At 43.8% G+C, this 14,070-nt stretch overlaps 1 protein-coding gene and 1 non-coding gene across 5 annotated transcripts in view; both read right to left on the bottom strand.

Annotated features, from left to right (window-relative positions):
* PLAC1 (placenta enriched 1) overlaps positions 1–14,070 on the bottom strand; it is a 77,557-nt gene that overhangs the window by 9,885 nt on the left and 53,602 nt on the right. The gene's annotated exons all lie outside the window — the stretch shown is intronic.
* On the bottom strand, positions 5,818–5,891 carry TRNAE-UUC (transfer RNA glutamic acid (anticodon UUC)). The gene has a single exon. It is a non-coding gene; the product is annotated as a tRNA-Glu (tRNA).

Below are 14,070 nucleotides of genomic sequence, written 5' to 3'. Positions count from 1 at the left end.
TGAGCACAGAGGTGGAAATCAAAAAGCACCAGAGGTTCCTGAAAAATCAGAGGCAAGATGGATTAAGTCTCCCCCGGTACAAGCTGACCCTTGGCTCACTCTGGGCCAGACTTGCTCAATCCACTCCACCAACTCCAGACTGAGAGAGATCCAGGCTAACTCCAGGTTTTGTTTCGTGCCCCCAGCCTAAGTGCTCCCCTAGAATGCTTTAAAGCTGACCCCATCTCTGCATATGCTATTGTATTTCACTGGTAGATATCACTGTCCATCTTTGCCATCTGTAACTTTTATATAACAAAAATTTGACTTTTGGTATGATAGGTCCTTATCCCCACAATGTCGAAATACTTAAGGCAGAGTGTTGGCTTGGTACCTTCTCTATGCAATTAATCTTTCGTTAAAATAGATACATGATACATTGAACCTGTGTTTATCATCTGTCTATTATAATGTATATATATTTAAAAGTAAATATATAGCATATAAATAATGTTAGGCTAACCTATTACATTATTATATCTGATAATATATATATATGTGATATATAATACTATTAAAATATATATTAACAACAAAAAGAGGAGGGCCTCTCCTCCTGAAAATCTATCTTCCCCTTAACTAAGAACAAAGGCCTCTTTTCTAAAATATTTCTCAAGGGCCAAGCTGTTGAACTTAATATCATTTAGCTATAAATGTATATGTGTGTGTATATATATATATATATACATATATACATGTGGAATTATGTCCCCTCATATTCATATGTTGAAGTCCTCACCCCTGGTACCCCAGAATGTAACCTTATTTGGAAATAGGGTCTTTACAGAGATAATGAAATTAAAATGAGATCATTAGGGTGGGCTCTAATCCAATATGACTGATGCTCTTACTAAAAGGGGAAATTTGGACACAGAGGGAAGATGATGTGAAGTCACAGGGAGAAGACAGCCATGTGACAGGAGCGATCATTTACAAGCCAAAGAAGGCCCAGGATTTTCATCAAACATCAGAAACTAGAAGAGGCAATGAAGGATCCACTCTTAGAGCCATCAGAGAGAGAGCATGGCCCTGATGACATTTTGATCTTGGACTTCTGGCTTCCAGAACTGTGAGAGAATGTATTTTTGTTGTTTTAAGCCTCCCAGTTTGGGCTACTTTGTACATCAGCCTTCAGTTCAGTTCAGTTCAGTTCAGTTGCTCAGTCGTGTCTGACTCTTTGCGACCCCATGAATTGCAGCACACCAGGCCTCCCTGTCCATCACCAACTCCCGGAGTTCACTCAAACTCACGTCCGTCGAGTCGGTGATGCCATCCAACCATCTCATCCTGTCATCCCCTTCTCCTCCTGCCCCTAATCCCTCCCAGCATCAGAGTCTTTTCCAATGACTCAACTCTTCGCATGAGGTGGCCAAAGTACTGGAGTTTCAGCTTTAGCATCATTCCTTCCAAAGAACACCCAGGACCGATCTCCTTTAGAATGGACTGGTTGGATCTCCTTGCAGTCCAAGGGACTCTCAAGAGTCTTCAGCAGCCTTAGGAAACTAATAAATATATTTTTTCCAACAAATTGAACAGATACACATGCCTCCTTCCTGAGATAAGAGTTTGAAAGGATGAACATTCTGACTCTTTGTCTTGTTACAACGTTAAATTCCACTTGGGATTAGGAAGATGATAACTAACCAGAAATGGAGACATGGAGTTAGAAAGAAAGGAGCCTATCTAAAGGTACTGTCTAAAGCTGCTGATGGTACTGGATGCCTGCAAGAGAGTGGAAAGAGGGAGGGAGATTTTAGTGTAATATCAGGGAGACTTTTTCTAACTTTAAAAGTTGTCCAAAAATGCACAGAGAAGTCTGTTGTAGAACTAAGCTTCCTTGGTTCTCTGCAGGCCTTCCGGTAGAGCCTGGGTGGTCACTTGTCAGGATGGCTGGAGAGGGAATTCCTGTCCTATGTGCAAGGCTAGATTACAGTGTCTTGAAGGCTCTATCACCAAATGCCACGTGTGTGTTCCCATGTGTGTGTTCATAATATATGATCGTAATTCATAATGTGTTCATAATCATGTATCATAATGTGATCATAATTAGTGCATATATCATGAATATAGGCAGGAGAGAATACACACACACACACGCAAGAGTATGCAGTTATTTATATACATCTTCCTGATATATACAGGACTACACAATACGGCCTCACAGGGACCTGAGTCTTCAGCCAGGTTTTTGTTGTGACTAGCCCTTGCTGATATTGGTGGCAGTGATAAGGACAAGGTGCCAGGGCAGAAGGGAGGGTGAGTCACAATGTAGCCCTCAGAATGGGGCTTACTGTCCAGCTCTAAATGACGGGGGGCTGACTTGGCCCTTTCAAGCAGCACAACCTCTGAAAGTCTCCCTGGGGGTTCTCTTTACAAAGTTCCTGCGCTGAATGGAAGGGTTGGGGCTCTGCTCCTTGGAACTAGCATCATAGCTGTAGGGCAAGTGCTCAAAAGCCTAAATATTCTCTATTTAACCTAGAAAGGAGTGGGGGAAACAACTCCCCCCTCTTTTTGTACTTCTTTGCAATGTTCTAAGCAATTACAGAATCCTAGGATTTTTGGAAGTTTGTTTCAATATATATGAGTCACATATGGCAATAAATCTCTGCTTTTTTCTTTAATTTGGCTATCTTTTCTGTGTATAGAGATACCCCTCCCGTAGAGTGTGTTCTCTCGTTATCTCCATTGATCCTTGCAGCAATCCTGTAAGGTCCTCAAAGGCAAACATCACATGTTAAAACTGGAAATGGGGGCCCAGAAGGGTGGAGACTCTAGGCCTTGGGCCTTCCCAGGAGCCTGCCTGGTTTCTCTCCGCCTTTACACCAGATACAAAATTGGAAGATACTACAGTGAGCAAATCATTGTGGCAAGGAAGGGAAAGTCCTGCAGTGACTTGACCTATGGACCACTGCTTCAAGATACGTGGTGAATTCTGCGTCAGTGCTGGCGGCCGGGTTGTTTAGGAGAGGGAGAAGAATTGACTCTCAAGCTCAGCCAAGGGAGCAGAGCAAACAAAAGGAACAGAGGGCCTCTGGGAGCAACTTCCCACAGCTGCAAAAAGCTGAGAGAAGCTCTAAGAGGGCAAATGGCAGTGAGGGGCAGAGACGAACTTTCCAGTATAGCCCAAGGTTTGAAAATGACAAAAGGAAGAACAGAGTATTCACAGGCTGAAGGTGGCAGGCCTGTTAGACAGCGGCTGAATGTGTCATTTGTGTTTCCACTATCACTTTTTAAAGTTTCCTTTGTATCCCTAAGTTATGGGAACAAAGAAACTGAGTCCACCTAAGGCTGTTCTTTAGAGGCAGCTGTCTGGTGGAGAAACTGAAATTCCTCTGAAGAAGGAAGGAAGGAAGGAAACAAACATTTACCGAGACACTGTGCTAAGGGGCTTTACTTGCAGTATCTCACTGAATCCTCATAGCAGCCCCATGTGGGAGGTACTCTTAGTAATAGCCCCATTTTACAGAAGAAGTTGAGGATCAGATACATTAGGGAACTCACTAAAGACACAAAGCTAGTAAATGGCAAAAACAGGATTGGAAGCATCTGCCATAAGCATGGAGCTTCCAGAGTTTTCTCTCTAGTATTTGCCAGTGCTAGGAAAATAATACAGGGCAGGTGTCTGACAAAGAGGACATTACAAAAAGAGGCATAGATTATTTATGGGGTGATGACAGATGGGAAGGTGAGGAAACTAATAGCTTTTCAAACAGAGGGAATCGAGAAAAAAAGCAATAAATAAGAGACAGAAATTCAGAAGTGCTCAGAGAAGATAATTCAAGGTCACTGATCACTCCTCGTAGTTTTGATTTCTTAAGACCAAGCTATCATTCCTGATTTCAGTGGAACACATTTATTCCATGAGCTGCATGGTGACCCAGAGTATAATGCACCTTAGGACATGCTATATATTCAGGCCTTCTCCATCTATTTTTGACAAGGGAAATGTGCATAGCTTCTGTACAAAGCCACCAAATATGGCAACCCCAACTCTGAAGAATGGCCTGCAAGCTCAACCCTCAAGATCTCTATGACTGGAAAAAAGGTACCTCACTTTCTCAAACTCTTGCATTTGTTACAGAAGTGGGGAATCACATGGTCGTACTTCCACCCCGAGGACAGAGATTGTGTCTCTTTCTGATTTCATCATGTCTTTAAAAGGAATGCTGGGGTATGTTTACCAGGCCTGGATGTTTGTGAAGCTATGCGCAGGGCTTGGATGGGAGGGGGAAGGGAACAGACCGCTGAAAGGGACTTCACATTGGCTCCTTGTTCTAAATAACTTGCTGGGCAACCCTGGTGCCCTCATACAAGCTGAACTTCCAGAAACATTTTAGTACTCACTTTAAGAAAAGCCCACGTGGTGAGCATTAAGAAATCAGTGGGGCTGGGATGTTCTTGGTTCCTGGTCAAAGGCACTAGCTTGAGATGTTGGAGAAAGGAACTGAGCTGGTTTCCCCGAATACTACCATCTGGCATTCTCTCAGACTCCTCATGAAGAATCTTTCATTGTTTGAGCCATGTACTAGCTCACAATAAGAACTGAACAACTGTGGCCCTCAGCTGTTAGAAATCAAGACAGCGCTATTAAAACCAGCAGGGCTGACCCAGCAGAAGAGCCTGGCCATTTTGCATGGAAGGCGACCCTCTCCTAAACCCGGGGATTAGTATGTTCACGTTGGGACAGTCACTGAAGCAGGTGTTCATTCTCTGGGTGGTTCAGAGTTATTTTTCTGACTGCCTAGAGGTGGAGGCTGAAATAGAGTAAGGGCATGACCCCATCCAGGGGATTGGGAGATAAGAGAGATATTTCTTGTTCTTTGCTCCCTTGGAAAATGGAAAGACAAACTCTCGGCACAAAATGGCAGCTGCCCTGGTGTTTGTGCTACAAAACCAGGGGGAAGGAGCAGATTAAAGAAATAGGAAGGATTGTCCTTCTCAAGGGATATGGTCATTTGGGACACATCACTAGGAACGTATGTTTAAATTCTGAATCACTAATTAAGCAACACTTTTGAAAGGGCCACCTTATCATTGTTTATAAAATAAACCGATTTTCAGGAAGGTGGATTTTCCCCTTCATTTGAGAGATTTTGCTGGTGAGAGATCACCAAACTAGGAGGCATTTTTTTAAAAAATCAAGTTTTAAGTAGTATGTGTTATTTCTAAATATAAGAATTTATGGTTTTACTTTGTCTTCTGAAGATTCCATGAGCTTATCTATAAAGGTGACTAAAAATTTGGTGCTAGTAATGTTCTGGTTATGAATCCTCCTATATGGATACATGCTTGGGATGTCTAGGCTGATTGGGTATTGGGAATAATAAGTGGTCTTGGGGTGGAGATTATAGAGGAGACAGTGCCGTAGCTCACTTACAGGACAGAAATGGGTGAGATTTATATGGACAGGGAAAGGGTGAGATGAAAGTCTGAGGAAAGACTCTTCAAAATAATATCATAGAGGGCTCAAGGCGAGATGATACTCTAGCAGCTAAGTGGCTTTGATGTGTCAGAGGAACCTGGTATAAAGCTGTGCTCAGTTTTTACATGCTGAGTAACCCTGGGCTTTCTAAGTGTTGCTTTCCTCATTTGTAAAATAAGGATAGTAACAACAACAACAATACTTCCTAGGGTGTTGTGAGGAGTAAATGAAACCTATGAGTGTAAAAGTGCTTAGTATAGTTCCTGACATGTAAGTGCTCAATAAATGGGAGCTATTATTAAAAACCATTCCTTTTGTTTTTTTTTTGGCCGTGGCACAAGGTAGTAGGATTTTAGTCTCCTGACTAGGGATCGAACCCAGACCCACAGCAGTGAAAGTGCTGAGTCTTAACCACTGGACCACCAGGGAGTTCCCTAAAATCATAATTCTTGAATACAAAAAATAAAGTAAACTAGGGAGAGAAACAGGGCTGATAGAACCTTTTAGAAGCTCCTAAACTACTTCCCTGGTGGCTCAGAATCTGCCTGTAATGCAGGAGACCTGGGTTCAGTCCCTGGGTTCAGTCCCTGGGTCGGGAAGTTCCTCTGGAGAAGGAAATGGCAACTCACTCCAGTATTCTTGCCTGGAGAATTCCATGGACAGAGCACCCTGGAAAGCTACAGTCCATGGGGTCTGAAAGAGTTGGATACGACTGAGCGACTAATACTATACTTTCAAACTATTTTAATGCTGACATCTAAGCCACATTCTGAGTTTTTAAAATCCCTGGGCATTGAAAATAGACCTAAGCTTGAACTGGGGCTATATTGCTTCCTAGCTGGGTGACCTTGGGCAAGTCACTTCCCTCTCCTGGCCTTAGTTTCCTCATAAAGAAACAGGCCCAGGTATAATAACTACCTCATGGGTTGGAAGGTTGAATGAGGTAGGAGAGACGGCACAACCAGAGCCTGGCACAGAGCAAGTGCCTGATAAACGAGACCTATAGCTTGGGCTTGGGCAGACAGCCTGGCTGCGGGTTTCCTTTCACCCCCACTTCCCTCCACCCCCTTGTGAGTCCCAGCTGGACTCTCATCAATCTGCCACTCTCCCCAGGGGGTTGCTGGAAATTCCTGGCAAGGATGTCTCCAACAGGGATGAATTTTGGATATTCCTCCATCCACCCCTGTTACCACTTGAATTATGGGGAGAGAGAGAAGGAGAGAAGACCCATTGAGAGGGAGAGGAGAAAACAAGCGTCTTCTGTACACTCCTGCCCTGGCGAGCCCAGGCTTATGCCTGAAATAGGTGTTCGGTAAATACTTGAGGAATGTATGTACAAATGAATGAAAAAAAAAGAGGCGGTGGTCAGGCATCCGGGAAGGCAGAGACAGAAATGAGATTTGTGGCAACCTTTTCCTGATGATGTACCACAACATCTCTCAATCGCAGGGGCCTCCCCAGGCAGGGGACCAAGGCCAACCCTAATCTCCTTCTCAGGCACAGGTTACCGGCAAATACCCATCACACCCCCTCCAAGAAACCCAGACAGAAGTGTGGTGGTGGATCGAAGCTCTCCACTTGGGGTTCAGAGCACCTGAATCTCTCAGCTGTGTAAGAAAACAGCTTAATTTCCTTGCTCATCCAGGGATGTGCAGATAGAATCCCATACAGCCTTGTGATCCCTTCTTGTCCTGAGGCTGAGCAGTTGGGGGACCAGATGACCAATCCGCCAGCCACTTCCATTTCTCATACACAAGCAGTCTGATTACCAGGTTTTGCTGTGAACGATGTGCAAGTGAGTGAGGACACCTGTACACAGAGGTGGGCCATCCAAGCATCAAACGTGTGTGACGACCATGCAAGGCACTGAGGTGGAGGACTGTGCTTTTTACCTGCAATGTCTTAAAACCTCTGTGCCATGGCTTCTCAGTGCCTTTCATAAGCTCAACTGCTGTTCTGACATTTGTTTCAAAGAAAGTTTCCTTCCATAAAAATACCACTTAAGGACACACATGCGGGAATGTGATTTGGCCTTTCCTGAGTATGAAATATTTTATTTGATGTGCTGATTGTCAAACTACATTGCTGGAAAATTAATATACACTTAATTGCCTGGGTGACAACCTCTCACTACAGAAGCAACAGTGATTTGATCCTGAATCCTTGATTCTCGACCTCTTGCTGCCCGGGACTCCCAGCCTCAATGTCACACCCAATCTCCTGTTGCCCACAAATTCTGCTAATGACACATAGAAACAGGCTCAATATCTTGAAAAGAAAAAAAAAAAATCTACCACCACCAACAAGGATCTGGAAAAAGAGTGTGAGGATTCCATCCTACGTGATTGAAAATTTTAAAAATATTTTAAAGAGAACCATTAAGCCAGGCCTTTCTAAGCCAGGAAACTTTTGATTGGTTCCACATTCACATCATCTCTGGCTCGATTTGGTTCTTGGGGTTTGACTCAGCAAGCTTTTGTATTATCTCATTCCACATATGCTGAGGGTGAGGGGTATCTCTAAGTTGCCCTTTTATAGTTACAAATATATATATATAAGTGAAAATCAGAGCTGACTTTCACTGTGGGCAATTCCAGCTAATGGGTCAGCATATGAGCCCTAGGCAATGTGTGGAGAGGACCCCGAGGTAGGGATAATTTTGGCCTGGTGGCAGCTGGCTGGGCAGCTGGGAGTGAGCAGCTGCAGGAGGGGACTGCTTCCACAGAGGGTAGAATTTAAAGTTGGACTTCTGTGCAGAACTGTTCAAGTTGACCTGACCCTGTGTCGAATTCTATCCCTCGGTGTACATTACCAGCTTATGCTTTGACGTGAGATGAACAGCGGTGGGGAAGTGAGCCAGGGCTATAACAAGGACCCTTGCCTACTTCTGGAATCACAGCATTACTGGGGAGACTTCAGGTCCTGAAGGTGGCAATTCTTATGTGATCTCCTTCCTTTCAATGCGATGTTTGGGTGGAGCTTCGCCAACAGGGTTCTCATTTAAAGTTTAGAATGTCCTTTCATAACTGTTGGAAAGGAGGTTTGCATACATACAGAGTATCTAGGATTTGCCCACTTGTGTTTTTTTAAAAAACCCCTTTTTGACTGTAAATCCTGTGCTCTGTAAATAAGTTTGGGGTCCAAGAAGACCAACGACTCACATATTCATACCCCACTGCCCACCCTGCTTCTGGAGCCCACAGCCACGGGAGGGGGAGGCCTCTGCCTGGGAGGGGCCACAAATGGACCCAAACAGACATATTTAGTTAGTCAACAAGCTCTTCATCTTCTGAATTTTAAAATTCACCGTGAGCAAATATAAGTGCAGGCTCCCTTTGAAAAAATGTACAGCATTTCCCTCAGCAACTGCAGGAAGGTGAGAACCACATTCCATCCAGGTGTGCGGGACTGAACACCTGTGAGTTTGGGAACAAAGTCTCAGCTGTTCAACCTGAGGAGCCACGGCTGGAAAGGCAGAGTGCCTGGGCAAAGAGACACTGGCTGTCAGACCCCTTCTTTCCAGTAGGATCCAAGGTCATCTGGCCATTGGTTCCATATCACTTCTCCTTCCTCCTCAGCACCTCTAACATTGACTGTGCGCTCACAATATGCCCAACACCCCACTAAGGGCTCTCTGAGCCTTCCTAAGTTTCCTTTCTCTCTCACTTCATTCATGTGCTACTTACAATGGGCCTTGCCTGGCACATCAGCTTATTTAGGAGACCCGCTAGGTTTCAAGGTAGCAGGTGGGGGTAGGGAAGGGGACAGGTATCAACATCAATGTCGTTGTCCTTTCCGTCCCCCTGCTTAACCTCCAAACTAGAAAAAGGAGCAAGTTTCATGCAGAATAAATCAAATGCCAACACATTTCTTGGTTTTCTGAACTGGTAACACTTTCCCTGCTTAAAAAATGTGGTCAGGCCTAGAAATAAGCCCAATGTATAAAGTTCTGATACTTGTATTCTCAGAGAATGCTCCTAGGAAAGTGTTGTAAAATGTCCTTGAGTAGATTTTCATGGATTATGATTTGATTAGCCATTCCCAGTTCAAGCTATTTTGCTGAAAACCACTCTCATCAGAAAGCTTGGTAATATTTGTATCTTGCCTTTTTTTTTCTACAGGCATCTGCCCTGTTCTGTGTGTTCTGGAATTAGATGCTCTTGGCAGGGGACACTGAGGTGATTTCAGGAAACTGTGTGTGTTTGGTGATTGCCAGTTGCTGATGGGTAAAGGACCACTCCTGAATCCAAACAAGAGCCTGGGCCAGGTGTGGGGAGGGGCATTATGAGAAAACAGTCCACTTGAGTATGACAGGCAAGGGGAGAATCCTCAAGGATGTAGAAAGCTCAAGCTGGAGGAAGGGAATAGAAACTCGGGATGAAGTCAATCAAGAGCAGTAGAAAGCAGAAGGGCACCTTGGGAAATAGTTGATTTAGTCAGGGGCCCAGGGAACCAAGTTAATTCCAGCCCTGCAGGCATGGGAATGAGGGAGGGTTGAGCAACCGCTCTGGTGTCAGGCGGCCATGAGGAGAGCAGTGTTCATTGTAACTTGGGAATTGCATGTGAAATTCAGCCAGCAAGGACCTTGTTTCCCCTAAGGGACTGGGGGTTGAGGGGAGCCCGGGTGGCCTGGGGCTGGATCATGGTATATTGAGAAGAAAAGGCAAGTTTATGAGTTAAAGGCTAAACAGGTTGGACCTGTCCTTGAAATGTACTGATGTGGAACATCTGCACCCCCCTTGCAATTCCTCCCACTGGAAAAATCTGGCTTCCTTGCTGGCTGGTGGGGAGGGGGGCTCCTATGTGAGTGACAGGGAATGGAAACTTGGAGAAGCATGGGAAACAGTATTTGGGTTCCAGGGTCAAAGTCTAAAGGAAACTCTTTTCTCAAATCTTTTGTGCTCACTCAACTTAACTCAGTTATTCCCATGGGGGAAATAAATAAAGGTAATGGAAACCATAATTTTTGATCCCTAACAGTCCTTATGTAGCCTGGGCAGGCACTCTAACCTGGCTCTGGCTCCTGCTGGGTGATTTGGAGAGATCCCTGGTGGGTGGAAAGAAGCCTCCTAGAGGTGGACACATTGTCATACATAGCATCTCCAGGGCCTAGATTCCATGAAAAGAATGTACAATGGCTCCCCAAACTCAATAGGTAGGGAGCCTGTGCTTTATTATCATTAGCCCATGGACTTGAATAGTGCTTTTTACTCCAGAGTTTCTCCATATCTATTCAGTCTATCCAGTGTGACTTCCCAGGAGGTGCTAGTGATAAAGAACCCATCTGCCAATGCAGGATACGTAAGAGACATGGGTTCGATTCCTGGGTCGGGAAGATCCCCTGGATAAGGAAATGGCAACCCACCCCAGTATTCTTGCCTGGAGAATTCCATGGACAGAGGAGCCTGGCGGGCTACAGTCTATGAGGTCACAAAGTCAGACACGACTGAAGCGACTTAGCACAGCACACAATGTGACATGGGGGATAAGTAATATTTTTTTCCTATTTTCATAATAAAGAAAATAAATACAAATCAAAGTTTAGTTTTCTTAAAATGGTTTTCAGTAACTATGTTTAATTCAATGAGAATCTTGCTACCCTCTTCCTCTTCATTCATCTAACAAATACGTACTGAGCACCTTTTAGTAACACTAGTGTGTTAGATGCTTGCATGCATGCATGATAAGTCACTTCATTTGGGTCCAACTCTTGGCAACCCTATGGACCATAGCCAGAAAGGCCCTTCTGTCCATGGGATTCTCCAAGCAAGAATACTGCAGTGGTTTGCCATGCTCTTCTCCAGGGGATCTTCCTGACTCAGGGATCGAACTCGCATCTCTTATGTCTCCTGCATTTGGAGGCAGGTTCTTTACTACTAGCGCCACCTGGGAAGCCTTGTTAGATGCTTGTGAAAGTGAAGTTGCTCAGTCATGTCCAACTCTTTGTAATCCCATGGACTATAGCCCACCAGGCTCCCCCATCCCTGGGATTCTGCAGGCAAGAACACTGGAGTGGGTTGCCATTTCCTCCTCCAATGCGTGAAAGTGAAAGTGAAGTCGTTCAGTTGTGTCTGACTCTTAGCGAACCCATGGACTGCAGCCCACCAGGCTCCTCCGTCCATGGGATTTTCCAGGCCAGAGTACTGGAGTGGGGCGCCATTGCCTAGCCTCAGAAACATGTAACTAAAATTGTGATAAATGACACCAAGGTCAGATTCAAGTGCTGTGAGAGTGTGTAACACAAGGATCTAACTTAGTCTTGGGGTCTGGCCTAAGGCCTCCCTGAAGAAGGGCCATTTCCACACCAGTTCTCAGACTCTGAACTGGGGTTGCAGATGGGGAGATAGTGAGCACATGTCAACAGAATGACCAAGACCAAAGCTACAGAGCTGCAGCACAGGCCAGCACAAGCCATCCCCTGCAACTCTTATCAGGTTTATCTTCCTCTCTTTCCTGCTACTCTTTCCCCTACGCTGCCACCAGCCCTTACTTTCACCCCTCATCTGAATACAGCTTGGGTAGGTTTCTATCTTTCATCTTTGAAAATGAGGCAAGAGAGATAAGACAGCATGAAAAGCCCAACATCCTGGTTATGTATATGCGTGCATGACTGTGTGTCATGTAGATGTGGGAAGATAATGATAATATTTAAGAAACATTGCTTTAGGGATCTCCCTGGCTGTCCGGTGATTAAGAATTTGCCTGTGAATGCAGGGGACATGAGTTCGATCCCTGATCCTGGAAGATTCCACATACTCTGGGGCAACTACACCTGTACACACAACTACTGAGCCTGTGATCTAGAAAATTGGAGCTGCAGCTACTGAAGCCTGCATGCCCTAAAGCCCATGCTCTGCAACAAGAGAAGCCATCACAATGAGAAGCCCATGCACTGCAACTCGAGAGCAGCCCCTGCTCGCCCAAACTAGAGAAAGCTCATTGATGTATAGCAAAAACCGTCAAATATTGTAAAATAATTATCCTCCAATTAAAATAAATGAATTGAAAAATAGAAAGCACATGCACAGCAACAAAGACCCAGTGCAGCCATAAATAAATAAATAAAATATATTACTTTAGAAACTACCATTCCTCATACACTGCCACAAAACTGAAATCACCAGGGTGCTTATTTTTATCAATTTATCTTTTGAATCTTAGGGAACTGAATCTAGAATGTTTGCAACTGGAGTGGTGGGGTACGGGGACTACAGAGTGAGGAGTGGAGATCTTGATGCAAACAGTTTTGCCACTCAGGATAATACCCTTGAGGTCCATCCCAGTTGTTGTACATTCCTTTTCATCACACCCAGGGTTTGGCTAACTGTTCATCTATCGAAGGACATTTTGGTTGTTTTCAGTTTGGGGCCATTACAGGGAAAGCTATAAGCTGTGAACATTAATGTACAAGACTTTGTAGGGGCATTAGTTTTCATTTCTCTGGGATAAACGTCCAGGGGTGTGATTTCTGGGTCCTATGATAATTGCATGTTTAGTTTTATAGGACACTGCCAAACTATTTTCCAGAGTGGCCGCAGCATTTCACTTTCCCACCCACAATATCAGAGAGTTCTGGTTTTTCCACATTCTCGCCAGTATTTGGTATTGTCACTGATTTTTATTCAAATGTTCTAATAGGGGTGTAATATTAATAACATTTCATTGTCTAAGTTTGCATTTCCCTAATGGTTAATGATGGTGAACATCTTGTGTATTTACCATCTGTATTTCCTCTTTGGTGAAATGTGTCTTTATGTCCTTTACCCATTTTCTGGTTGGATTGTCTGTTTTCTTCACTGTTGAGTTTTTTAAAAGTTCCTCATATATTCTAGATATGAGTCATTTGTCAGATGTATGGTTTACACATGTTTTCTCCCATTTTATAGGTTGTATTTTCATCCTCTTTAACAGGACCTTTCATGGAGGAAAAGTTTTAAATTTGATCAGGTTCAATTTATTTGTTTTTCGTTTTCTGTATTGTGCTTTTGATGTCAAGTCTATGCACTTTTCCCTTAGACCTAGATCCTGAATAATTGCTGTTTGTTTTTAAAAATTTTAGTTTTACATGTAAGTCTGTGATACTTTTGACTTAATCTTTGTATGTTATGAGACTTAGGATGAGGTTTTTGATGAATAATTTTATGTGTCAACTTGGCTAGGCCATGGTGCCCAGATGTTTGGTAAAACAGCTGAATGTTGCTGTGAAGGTATTTTTTATTTTTAGAAAAGATTAACATTCAATTCAATAGACTATAAGGCAGATTACCTTCCAAAATATAGGTGGGCTTGATCCAATCAGTCAAAGGCTTTAAGAAAAAGATTGACCTCCCCCAAGGAAGAGGCAGTTAGAAGACTACCTTCAGATTAGAGCTGCAATATCAACTCTTCCCTGGGTCTCCAGCCTGCTGGCCTGACTTGCAGATTTGGACTTGCCAGTATCCACAATTGCATGAGCCAATTTCTTAAAATAAACATCTCTCTCTTTCTTTCTGTATATATTTAAAGTACAAATGGAATTCAAAGAAGGAAAGGTGGATAGTCTTTTCAATAAATGGTGCTGGAGAAATTGGATGTATGTATATACACACATATACATACATACATACATA

Source organism: Ovis aries, chromosome X (genome assembly GCF_016772045.2).
Source record: "Ovis aries strain OAR_USU_Benz2616 breed Rambouillet chromosome X, ARS-UI_Ramb_v3.0, whole genome shotgun sequence".
Classification (NCBI taxonomy): Eukaryota; Metazoa; Chordata; class Mammalia; order Artiodactyla; family Bovidae; genus Ovis; species Ovis aries.
This window is presented reverse-complemented; position numbering and strand designations above follow the sequence as displayed.